The 13,019-nt window shown below is 43.6% G+C and overlaps 1 long non-coding RNA gene across 1 annotated transcript; it reads left to right on the top strand.

The window, feature by feature from the left end:
• Window positions 1–5,284: 5,284 nt before the first annotated feature.
• Window positions 5,285–7,563, top strand: LOC135538499 (uncharacterized). The gene is made up of 3 exons (XR_010455434.1): window positions 5,285–5,370; window positions 6,892–7,014; window positions 7,164–7,563. It is a non-coding gene; the product is annotated as an uncharacterized LOC135538499 (long non-coding RNA).
• Window positions 7,564–13,019: the final 5,456 nt, after the last annotated feature.

Raw genomic sequence — 13,019 nt, 5'->3', positions numbered from 1 at the left:
CAGTGATGTGGAGAGGGAGCAACGGAGAACGTGAGCTCCTTTCCACGAGGCTCGGCGACGAAGATCAAACCGTCGCTCTATGCGAATAGCGAGAGCTATTAAGGAGTCCAGACTGGAAGGAACCTCCCGGGAGAGGATCTCATCCTTAACCTCGACGTGGAGACCCTCCAGAAAACGAGCGAGCAAAGCCGGCTCGTTCCAGTCACTAGAGGCAGCGAGTGCGAAACTCAATAGAATAATCCATTATGGATCTATTCCCCTGACATAGGGAAGACAGGGCCCTGGAAGCCTCCTCGCCAAAAACAGAACGGTCAAAAACCCGTATCATCTCCTCCTTAAAGTCCTGATACTGGTTAATACACTCAGCCCTCGCCTCCCAGACTGCCGTGCCCCACTCACGCGCCCGTCCGGTAAGGAGAGAAATGACGTAGGCGATGCGGGCTGCGCTCCTGGAGTAAGTGTTGGGCTGGAGAGAGAACACCACATCACACTGAGTGAGGAATGAGCGGCACTCAGTGGGCTCCCCAGAGTAACACGGCGGGTTGTTGATCCTGGGCTCCGGAGACTCGGAAACCCTGGAAGTGGGCGGTGGATCGAGGAGGAGTTGGTGAACCTGTCTTGTGAGGTCGGAGACTTGGACGGCCAGGGTCTCAACGGCATGTTGAGCAGCAGACAATTCCTCCTCGTGTCTGCCTAGCATCGCTCCCTGGATCTCGACGGCGGAGTGAAAAGGGTCCGGAGCCGCTGGGTCCATTCTTGGTCTGATTCTTCTGTTATGAACTTGAGTGAAGACCCAAAAGCGGTTTTAACAGAAAACAGAGTTCTTTAATGAAAATACAGGAATGGCATAAATCCTCTTCCAACGTTGTCAGCGGAACAAAAAGAACGTTAGTATAGTGCAGGATGCTCCTGCCAGGCAGACTCCGACAGGACAGGACAAGGTGGAAGCAAACGAGACGACAGCTTGCTTCTGGCATCAAAAAACACAAACAAGAATCAGACACTGAAAGTAGCAGGAACAGAGAAAGAAATAGAGACCTAATCAGAGGGGGAAGAGAGAACAGGTGTGAAAGAGTGAATGAGCTAGTTAGAGGAGATGTAGAACAGCTGAAGAATGAGAGACAGAGAAGGTAACCTAAAAAGACCAGCAGAGAGAGAGAATGAAGAGAAAGGACAGGAACAGACATAACAAGACATGACACCTTGGGGGTGTGTGGTATATGGTCAATATACCATGGCTTAGGGCTGTATCCAGGCACTCCGTGTTGTGTTGTGCATAAGAACAGTCCTTAGCTGTGGTATATTGGCCATATACCACACCCCCGCGTGCCTTATTGCTTAAATATACCACGGATTTCAGCCAATCAGCATTCAGGGATCGAACCACCCAGTTTATAATACTATTAATTCTCCTGTGGTTTTTGATTGACAGGTTTCTTCAGTGGCTGCTGTCCAAATTGAGATGTTCAAAGAAATAATGGCCAACTATTACTTCTACCACACACACACACACAGATTTTGAGTATTGGTTATTCCTACAACACACACAAACTTAATTTCAGAGACAAGAACTATGATTAGCAAAATACATATATTGGTCTCATTCTTATATTTTGAGACATGCAGCGTTATTAAATATATATATATATATTGATCCCCATACAGCCTATGATAATGAGTTGGATTTACATGCTTAGCCTTGGAAATATAGCCAGGAGAAGCAGGGTCAACACCTCTACTCATGCCATAAGTGCCATGACATCTTTAGTAACCACAGAGAGATAAGACCTCTGTCTCCACAGTCTCATGCAAAGGACATCACCAACCTTAGGGCAGTGTCACTGGTACTGGGGTCTTCGGTCTCCTTTGGCCAAAGTGAAGAGTTGAGGGCCCCTTACTGGTCTCCTTGCAATATCTGGTCTCCCACACAGAGATGGAAATCTACACCTGTTTAGACCTTGGAGGATATGGATTCAGATGAAAGACAGCAGAGAGATGCAGAACTTAAAAGCTTCAAACACTGTGATATGCAAATTCAGGACCATTGTACACTGACGTGAAGCATGCATCTGGTCTGAAGCATGTCAAAAGAGTAGAAATGAACTGGGACTGGAGGAATACATCACATTTAAACTAAATTAGCATGTATCTGATTTAGCTACACTCATCTATACTTGAATTGTGCTGTTTGAAACGTGCATTTCCAATAAAGATTTCTAAATTGCAGTTATTTGTGTCAGACAGATTTTTGTCTTAATTAATTACATCAGGGGTTCTTAAACTTTTACATCAAGGGAATATTATTATACTGATATTATCTTACCTGTTATCAGTGGAGGGGGGATTTGTTCTGTTGCTCTGGACTGTATCCCACGGTAGGTGGTGGTAGTGAACCAATAAATATGCTGTCAAAAACCTTACAATTAAGTAAGTTGCAGTTGGCGTTTGTGTGGCTTTTAGTCCTTGCATTGCCATTACAAGCAAGACACTGTCGTTAGCTCTCAAAGCAGATGATGATAAACACCCAGTATATTTCTTGACCTGATCCCTGAGTTTGCCATGAAAACATGGCATTTAGCTAGCTAGAATCCTGTTTACTTTGTTTATATTTACAATGGTGTTTACAGGATTCGTATTCAGAGAGTCACCTCCACAGCAGCCCTCTCCCAACACCTTCAGCAGCAGGTTTGGACTCAACAGGAGAGGGGAGGCATTGAGCTGGACACCCTCAACTCACAGACTCAATCAGGTGTTAACACAGTTTTGAAACATGAAGATGATGTTAGATGTTTTGAAACAGAAAGATGTCAGATGCTTCTTAGTTGAGTAGATGTCATTTTCGTGGTGACTAGATATGGACCACAACATCTTGGTTTTGTTTCAGCCAGAAATGATGAGGAGGAGTTTGTGGTAGTCTGGCAGGAGAAGCTGTTCAGTCAGTGTCCTTATAACAAATAAGAATTTGCTGTTTAGGATAGTTTGATGTTGCATAGTAAGGTGTGTGTGCACAATATGAAGTGGTTTTGTTCCAGAGTGAGTCAGTATGCCAGACTCCGCTGGAGAGACAATACCACACATAGATCATGGCTCAGGAGCGGACCAGGGGCAGATGGAACTGCAGGATTTTCACCTACACCGATTCTGACTGCTCCACCAATTTGGAAGGGGTGGTTTTCAACAGAATCTCCATTTCTGTAACGGTTCTGTAACCAAAGACGCTGGGAGACGGGAAGCAAGTATAGGGGGAGGATTTATTAATAAATAGACATGAAACTAAAGACGAACAGTGTCTGGACAAGAGAAACAAAACAACATCGATGCAGACATGGGAATGAAACTGAGGAAGTGACAGATATAGGGGAGGTAATCAATCACGTGATGGAGTCCAGGTGAGTCCGATGAAGCGCTGGTGCGCATAAAAATGGTGACGGGTGTGCGTAATGATGAGCAGCCTGGCGACCTCAAGCGCCAAAGAGAGGGAGCTGGAGCAGACGTGACAATTTCATTATTCAAAACAAAGCATTTACCTATTTTCTGTCCAAAAGAAACATTAGTGTTTTAAAGCTGTTTTTGATATACTCACGACAGCATTCCCAGAGTATGGTGACGCAGGTCATGTCCAATCCTACCTTACTGGCACATAGGATGGCCAATGTCAGACACAGACGACAGGACAGACGCCCAGTGTAGGTCCCTGTTACTCACCAAAGTGAATTATTATTAAAGTGAATGTAATTGAAGCAGCATTGATGCGTCGTACTGCTTTGAAGACAAACAGTGTACCGGTATGTTCACATTACACCATACCCTTGTATGCAAAATGTGTTTGTGGTATTCTGTTGGTCTGCAGTGACCGCACCATCCCCAAGTCCAGGCTGATTACCTGGGACCCCTCAGAGGACTTTGTGAAGACCAACCTGCACATCATGGGGAACCTGGGACGAGCGGGCAAGTGAGTACCACAAGGGGAAAAACCACTATGTAGCCTATACACTTATAACATTGCTTTGTATGTAATAACTTTGAAGTAGATTCCAATTCAGGCATTGAAAAGTGGCATTTTATTATTGTATTTCTCAGACTTGGCCAAAAGGAGAAGGAATGCTTGTCTGCACGATAAGAGCAGATGGAAATGGAGTGGTTACCATCAAACCGGACTTCAACAAAGGCAAGGAGCCCTACAGGCCAGGCGTCAGAGCCGGTGTAGTACGATTAGATCTTAGTCCTGTATTGACATTTTGCCTGTTTGATGGTTCGTAGGAGGGCATAGTGGGATTTCTTATAAGCTTCCTGTTGTATAGCACACTGTATTACTTATACAACTAATATAAGGACAGGACATGAGACGGGGAAATTAACGTGGGCATTGTTTAATGGGTCCATTTAATGGGTCCTGTCAAGCCAACACCTTAAGTCCTACTCCAATATGTCCAAACCTCTCGATGTGTTCGCTCGGTGTTGGATTAAAGTTGCTACAGAACGTGAGTCAGCTGAGACCTCCTTCCTTGGGGAGAGCATGCCGGCCACACTTCTTTATAGCAAGTCTCTCACGTGTACACACATCTTTGATGGCTTCACAGGCACTATCCTACTTCTGATACCTATGCAACAAACTTGGGGGTAGCTCCAACTGGGACTCGAACCCCGGTCCAGCGACAAGCAAGCCAACACCTTATTCATTACACCAAGAGATCAGAAGGTGGTTGGTAAGTGTTGGGTTAAGCTTGCTACAATATATACGTATATAGGGTAATTTGTGATCTGGGTGAGGCAGCATTGCCACTAGTGCTCCCAACACAGCAAAACACAATCTTTACCTTCTTAACCTTAACTAACCTAAAGTCAAATACATTTAACCACCATGTGAGCAGCAAGTTTAGGGTTAATGGAGTGAAGTGGGTAATGGGTAGGACCACTAGTATGAACTATATGTCTATACATGGATGGATGCTCTTCATCAACACCATCTTTTCTGTGAAACTAGATATCAGCAATCAATCAACAAGACTAATGAAATGGGGCAAATGAAGACATTAGAACTGCTAAAGGTAATATATTATATTCTGAAACCAATTTCTAACTGGTAGATTTTGATCATGATCTGTCCATCCTGAGAGCGACGCTCTCTCTCCTCCCCTTCTCCCCAACTCTCTTTCTTTGCATGTGCTGGGGCGAAGTTTCCCCTAAATACAGATCTAGGATCAGCTTCCCCTCCCCAAACCTAACACGGACCATTAGCGGGGGGAATTCAAATCTGATCCAAAGCCAGGGTCTATTTGGGGAACTTGTCCCCTCCCCCACAACACGACACGTGGATGCGGCTTCCTCAGTTCACCATGCTCATAAAGAAAACAGCAGTGTATTTCAGCTGTAAGTATTTTGCAGTTACTAGCGATATTATTTTAAATGAATTTACCTAGCTTCGTTATTATTCAACAATAACTCGGCCAATGTAGCTGTAGCGGGCTACATTTCGTAGACGCATGGAAAAGTATCAGCTCTGTTGTAGCATTATGTTAGCTTGCTAGCAGCTAGCTAGCGAGCCATTTTTCCTGGCTATACTGATAGGTTAATTAGCCAGCTAGCTGCTAAAGGTTGCTGGAGTAGACATTAATACATTTCGGAATGGATTATTATTGCATTGTTTATCTTTGCTATGATGTCTTAGATGTTCTCAAATGGAAGAATGTTGTGTTGTGCATAATGTTAAATAACTCCATAGGAGTAATGTTAAACTAGCTACTGGTACCTACATTGTAATGCAAATGTGGTCCAAGCTCGGTTGCTTTCCTGTGGCATGCCGAGTTATTTGCGCAAGTCACAATGTGAGACATTTTGTTTAGAGGTGATTGTATTTTGAAATGGCAGCTAGGGAAAGGCATTTGGAATATTTCACTAATCAATATGGATATCCGGATGGTCCAATTACATTTTTTTTGTGTGAAAACATGTTTTATTTGCTGCAGGACTGGCAGAGACAGTGCGGTGCTAGAAGGGAAGGTTTGATTTGGAGAGACAGTTGTTGCTGTCATAGGTAATCTGTCATACTATACATTTATTAATTAATTGTTTTAAAATTGTAATCTAAAAGCAGGAATCTCTAGTGCCAAGGTATGTAGCCAACCGTCAACCACCCCCTCATTTCCTTCATTTTAAAGTTGCAATCCGCAGTTCCAAAATCCATTTTTGAACCTGCAATTGAATGATATATACTCATTGATTCTTGAAGAATATAACTTATAAATGCTTCATGAGCTTAGTTCAACAGTTGTACCCCATCAGAACTCAGCATAAAAGCTTGTTTTACTTCAATGTGGGTAAACAAAGTACATGTAAACAAACACTATATAGCCTCAAAACATGGTTAAACATGGATCAATCCACTAATGAGAGGGAAATGTAGCCTCAAAATGAGCTGTTATTGGCAGAGAGATTCCAAACTCATTTTAATTGGTCTATTAACTTAGACCACCTGGTGATGTCACCAAGCAAGCCAAAACTCCACCAATGCAAAACCTGCTGATTTAGAATGTCTTATGTAGATTGTATTTTCAATCTGCAACTTTCAGGAAGTTACACTGATAACATTTATTCATAGTTTCATCAGCTGTTATACAAATATGATACAAAACACCAGTTGAGTGACACCGGTTGCATCGGTGAGTATGAACCTGACAGCGAAAGCTCGAGTGACAGGTGTTCAGAACTCACACAGCCTGGTAATTCTGTGACGGTAGACACCGGCTGCTTTCGTAAGCAAGGGAACATCCGCAGTCTACCGTCAAACTTACCAGGCTGAGTGAGTTCTGAACAAAAATGTAATGTCGTTGCTTGCTAATACGTGGATTTGTTGTTACTCTTATGTATGTTCCATCCTTTTGTGTTTTTCAGGCAAGCCTGGGAAAGAACTGAGAAAACGTATTAAGAGTCAAGACAGACACCAGAAAGAGACCCAAGAAGACTTGGACGCAGGAACAGAGGACAGCGAGGGATGTTCAGAACTCACTCAGTCCGGTAAGTTGGTGAGGGTACACTCCGAGACTGCTTACCTGACACGGAGGAAGTCTTTTCTTTTTATCTCCTCTCCTATACCTTCCCTATGCCCCCCTCCCCTATTGTGTTGGACCGTCATGTGTTTTAATCTTTTCTTTGTTTGCGATTAGGTTTGGAGAATGACTTCTCAACCCAAGACTAAGAGCAGCTGTGAGAAAGCATCAGTTTGGAAGCATTTGGGAAAATGTAAAGTGCTAAAGAAGGTTCCCGGCAAAGAGGATTGACTGTTATGGGTCAGAGCCAGCTCTCACAAACAGAACATGAAAAGACATGAAAACCTGGTGCACAACAAAATGCAAACAGAAAAGGCTCTCCGCAGCCGGTAAAAGGCTGGCATGCAACGAAGATGAAGTTCACACAGGTGAATGGGAGAGTTGTAAAAGACAAAAAGCTTTTTAGACATAGCTCCAAAATGCAGGTGCTAGTTGAGCTCGTGAGCTGGTTCTGCTCTTTTTTAATTTTTTTGTTTTGTGATGGAAAACTTAGTGTGTTGAGCATAATACGTCAACCCTGTTACCAATAGATAAAGGGGCTAGACATTTTTTAGAAATTGTATTTTTTGTCTGAACCGTCTAATTCAAAAGCTTCCATTCCCCTTGGGTTGGCGCACAATTTTCCCAGCGTCGGTTAGGAGAGGGTTTGTCTGGCAGGGATGTCCTTGTCCCACTGCGCTGTAGCATCTCCTGTGGCGGGCCGGGCGCATGCATGCTGACACGGTCGACAGGTGTATGATGTTTCCTCCGACACATTGGTGTGGCTGGCTTCCGGATTAAGCGGGCATTGTCAGGAAGCAGTGTAGCTTGGCAGGGTCGTGTTTCGGGGAGGACGCATGGCTCTCTACCTTCGCCTCTCCCGAGTCCGTAGGGAGTTGCGGCAATGAGACAAGAATATAACTACCAATTGGATACCACGAACATTGGGGAGATAAAGGGGTTAAAAGAAAAAAATATCATATGAAGCCCTGTTATGGTCAGCCTTTACTTAATAGGCACTTATTGTGGTCATTTTTTTGTTTAATCTCTTGAGATGGGAAACCATTTTCTATTTTTGTTTTTATTCATTTGAATATGGTCTTTATAACAGAAGATACAATTGGGTGAACTTTTAGTTATGAATATAAACTGGCAATATTCTAGTGGCCAATCTTCGTTGCAATAGGCCCATGAAATAATATCAGCTTTTATGATGCTGGTAAAGATAGTACCTTTACAGACGGCCCCTAACTGCGCAGTGTAGCCTATAGGTTATACACTGAGTGTACAAAATAGTAAGGACACCTTCCTAATATCTAGTTAGCCCCCCACCCCATTTTGTCCTCAGAACATGGATTCTACAAGGTGTTGAATGCGTTCCACAGGGATGCAGGCCCATGTTGAAGCCAATGCTTCCCACAGTTGCCAAGTTGGCTGGATGTCCTTTGGTTGGTGGAACGGAGCGTGAAAAAACCATCAGTGTTGCAGTTCTTGACACAAACCGGTGTGCCTGGCACCTACTACCATACTCCGTTCAAAGACACATCTTTTGTCTTGCCTGTTCACCCTCTGAATGGCACACATACACTATCCATGTCTCAATTGTCCCCAGGCTTAGAAATCATTCTTTAACCTGTCCTGTCCCCTTCATCTACAAGTGACATCAATAAGGGATCATAGCTTTCACTTTGATTCACCTGGTCAGTCTGTCATGGAAATAGCAGGTGTCCTTAATGTTTTGTACACTTAGTGTAAATTGTACAATAATTATTCATTTATGGGTTTTGTTATGTAGCCTATTGTTGTCACTTTATTGAACCTGCCTGCAACCCACCCGCCTGGGGACTGTGGGTTATGAGACAATCCCTGCATCACTAGCTTGCATGTTCTGCAGCCTTTTAGAGATAGGGAGAGGATGACTGGGATGCAGTTTGGCATTTATTGTCATGAATCTTGCCCTGGCGGCAGTTCTGCAAAGTGGTCACAAGCTGGCACAGGCATAAAGTAATATATGATTTTAAACCTAACCTTAACCCTAACCACACTGCTAATCCTTACCCTAAATTAAGTCCATAAAACACAATTATTTTCCACAAATATTTACAATCTTGCCAATTTTGGCTTTGCATCTGCCATATCTTGAGAAATTTCTGCCTCCAGGGCAATATTCATGACAAACATCAAGCTGCGACTGGGAGAGGGAATGTAAAATCGATAACTAAATAGTTTTGACAATTAACATACTTGTTATTATGAAAAGTACAATATGTCCATGTACACATCAGATAGATGCTCTTTCTCTGCTACCTCATTCTATTTCTCTAATTCTCTGGTCTAGTATTCCCTGGTTATGTTTCAATTCTCCCTCCTCTATTTCCTCACATCTTCCTCAGACTCTTCTTTTCCTCTTTCTTTTCCTCCTTACTTTCTCCAACATTTTCCATCTGTTGTATCTTACTGGCCTTCTCTTGCTTCACTACTTTTTTGGCTTTGCCCTTTGTCTTTTTGACCTTCCCTTCCTGAATTCTTTGGACAAGGAGATAAAGGATTGTAAGTTTATGGATTCTCTTCTCTTGATCTGCAAAATCTAGAGCTTTGCGATACTGTAGAAGGACATGTGGACAATATACCCTTCTTGTATTTCCTCCCACCTGTGGGGCCACTACTGCCATTTCCTGGAGCCGCTTCCTGCCGGTCTGGCTCAGGTTGGTGATGGGGGCCAGGTGAGGCATGTGGCGGTATTGGAAGTTCTCTGTAGCGGACGGAGTGATAATGACAGAGCTGAGAGGAGTCCGAGGCCTTGGGACATTCTCTGGGGAGGGAGGGGCCACAGCAGAGGGCAGGGCCTGTAGGGCTTCAGCCAGGGTCCAGGGTGCTGAGGTCACAAGAGCAGAGAGGCTAGTCTTGTCAGACACAGGACCATAGACCTTCCCTGGACTTTGTAGGACCAGAAAGTCAAGTAAAATATCAGGAAAAGGCTATGTTAAAAACAATCTGTAGATATACTTTATAACTACTCTATACACATTGCAGATACATGACTACACTCAATAAGTTGGAGTAACTTACAAAGCTCTGGACATTGTTCTTTTTTTTATGACTTGAGGAGCCTGTTCTCGGCTATACTGGTCTGCATTTCTGCCATGCTGTCTATAATGTCAGCCATCTCTCCAGTGCATTTCTTGAATGCCACTTTCAACCTCCAAGTCATTCAGCCAACTGTCCAGGTCTACTGCCTTAAGATCACCTTCACTGCAGTTTCTCTTCATCACTTGGATCAGTGCCCTCACCTGCTCGCCCATCCTCTTGACCTCCCTAGCCACGTCTTCATCCCTCAGTCTCTCCTTTCTCCTCCCCATTCACTTCGCAATCCATCCTCTACAGCACCCCTCATTCTTCTTCTGCCTCTTGATTGATGTCCTGACCGTCATTGTGCGTCTTCAGACCTTCCTCCAGGTTGAGTTCTATTGAGGTCAGGTTCTCTTTGATCCTCCTCAGACTCTCCTCGTTGGTGTTGGTCCACTGTGTCTTCTTGTCCAGCTGCTGCCTGCAGGGCCGGACAGTGGGGACCACCTCCATCTGGTGTGACACCTTCTTCAGGTCACTCACAGAGGCAGGGAGGAGGATGTTGGGCTTGGCCACAATACTCTCAACAGATATAGGGTCAAACCACTGAGATGTGACACGCACACACACAAATTTAAAAGATGCCTACCAGTTGATGGTCCTTCAGTGGTCCTTGTGGTTCCTTTGGAGGCTCTGGACTGTCCTCAGTAGAGGCATCATTGCCATCATCAAGCTGTGTGTCAGAGAGCTAGCTGGTCATAGTCCATTCTCCACATTCAGTGAAAGAGTTACTCAAAAATGTGTAAGTGGGGGGGAGGAGACAAACAGGTCATCATCCTTGTCCATTTCCCTCACTTCAAACTTGTCACTTTTTCATCCTCAACTTTCAGCGGTGGTGTCCTCTTTTCATGATCCTCATCATCACACTGTGTATCAGTCAACATGTCAGAGACCATCCTCCTAACAGTGATGTCACTCAACAGACATGTACGGTAGGGTACAACTCTTCTTCCTCCGATTCACAGTGAAGGAGTAGATGGAAAAGTCATCAGAAATGGAGGATGAGATCACGTCATGATATTCTCTCTCTATTATCCGAGTCACCCTTCCAGACTGAGGAGACAGAGAAAGGCATGTACTCATGGCAGCCATAGAATACACTGGCATTGACCCTCAAGGAAATGTAGAGTATGTAGGCAATCCAACATGGTTGTACAAGTAGTGAATAATACATGGGTAACTGAAAATGCAGTCACATGGGTAACTGAAAATTCGCATAACATTAGGGGTGGGGCTAAAGACCTTCCATAGTATAGGATTCTTTAGCATCTCGAATGGATGATTGTCAATTCAACCAAGCCAATCAAAATGGCCATATGAATCAACAGATTGATCTAACTGTTGTGTCTAATGGAACAGCAGAGATGACCTGGCTGAGAGGCTCTGGATTGATGTTCCATCCGTCCCTAGATGTCTGGTCCTGCCCACAGCTCACAATGATTGGCTATAAACAGTAAATAATTAATTATACACTGCTTTGCTCATTGCAGAATGTATAACTAATGTGCATATGTTACTGATTTCAGTTCGAAATGACTTATAGGCTTTGTTCTTCTGTGCACCTTGCCGGTTGACCACATCACAGAATCAGGGGTGTTTACCCTCATTGGATTCATCCGTCAACACATCACTCAATTTAAAAGGTGATAATATAACAAAAACAGGACAAAACAGACATGTATTGTATATTTACCACGTAAGGGCTGTGTCTTAAAGCTCTTTTGATTCTTTCATTATTACGATCCATTGCTTTCTGGGGGAAACATTTCCATCAATATTGTATGAATATATATATAATATATATATGTGTGAGTGTGTATATACACAGATTTGTATAACATTAAGAGACCACTGCAAAATGATCCGTTTCTCTGGGTTTACTATTTATAGGTATGTGTTTGGGTAAAATGTACATTTTTGTTTTATTCTATAAACTACTGGCATTTCTCCCAAATTGCAAATTCAAATATTGTCATTTAGAGCATTTATTTGCTGATCAAAATAACAAAAACCGACGCGGTGTTGTCAGACCTCGAATAATACTAATATTTTAACTTAGGAAGAGTTCTGAAATCATTATTTGGTGGAATAACCCTGATTTTCAATCACAGCTTTCATGCGTCTTTCTTGGCCGCCAGTCTTTTACGTTGGTGTTGGGTGACTTTATGCCATCCTGGCTCAAAAATTCAAGCAGCTTGGCTTTGTTTGATGGCTTGTGACCATCCATCTTCCTCTTGATCACATTCCAGAAGTTTTCAATGGGGTTCAGGTCTGGAGACTGGGCTGGCCGTGACAGGGTCTTGATCTGGTGGTCCTCCATCCACACCTTGATTGACTTGACTGTGTGACATGGAGCATTGTTCTACTGGAAAAACCAATCCTCAGAGTTGGTGAACATTGTCAGAGCAGAAGGAAGCAAGTTTTCTTCCAGGACAACCTTGTACGTGGCTTGAATCATGCGTCCTTCACAAAGATAAATCTGCCCGATTCCATCCTCCACCAAATTTAACACTGGCTTGTAGGCCTTTCCAGGTCTCCGTCTAACCATTAGACGACCAGGTGTTGGGCAAAGCTGAAAATTGGACTCATTGGGGAAGATGACCTTACTCCAGTCCTCTACTATGGTCTTTTGAAAACCTCAGCCTGGCACTTCTTTGCTTCTCATTGATGAAGGGCTTTTTTCGAGCTTTGCACAACTTCAGCCCTGCCCCTAGGAGCCTGTTTCAAACCATCCTCACCGTGCATTTCACCTCAGCTGCATTTGCCATTTTTTTTGTAGGTTAACTGCCTTGTTCAGGGGCAGAATGACAGATTTTTACCTTATCAACTCTGGGATTCGATCTTGAAACCTTTTGGTTACTCGTCCAA

The sequence above is a fragment of the Oncorhynchus masou genome, unplaced genomic scaffold (genome assembly GCF_036934945.1).
Source record: "Oncorhynchus masou masou isolate Uvic2021 unplaced genomic scaffold, UVic_Omas_1.1 unplaced_scaffold_973, whole genome shotgun sequence".
NCBI classification, from domain to species: Eukaryota; Metazoa; Chordata; class Actinopteri; order Salmoniformes; family Salmonidae; genus Oncorhynchus; species Oncorhynchus masou.
The sequence above is the reverse complement of the archived record's forward strand: the minus strand, read 5'-3'. Positions and strand labels throughout refer to the sequence as shown.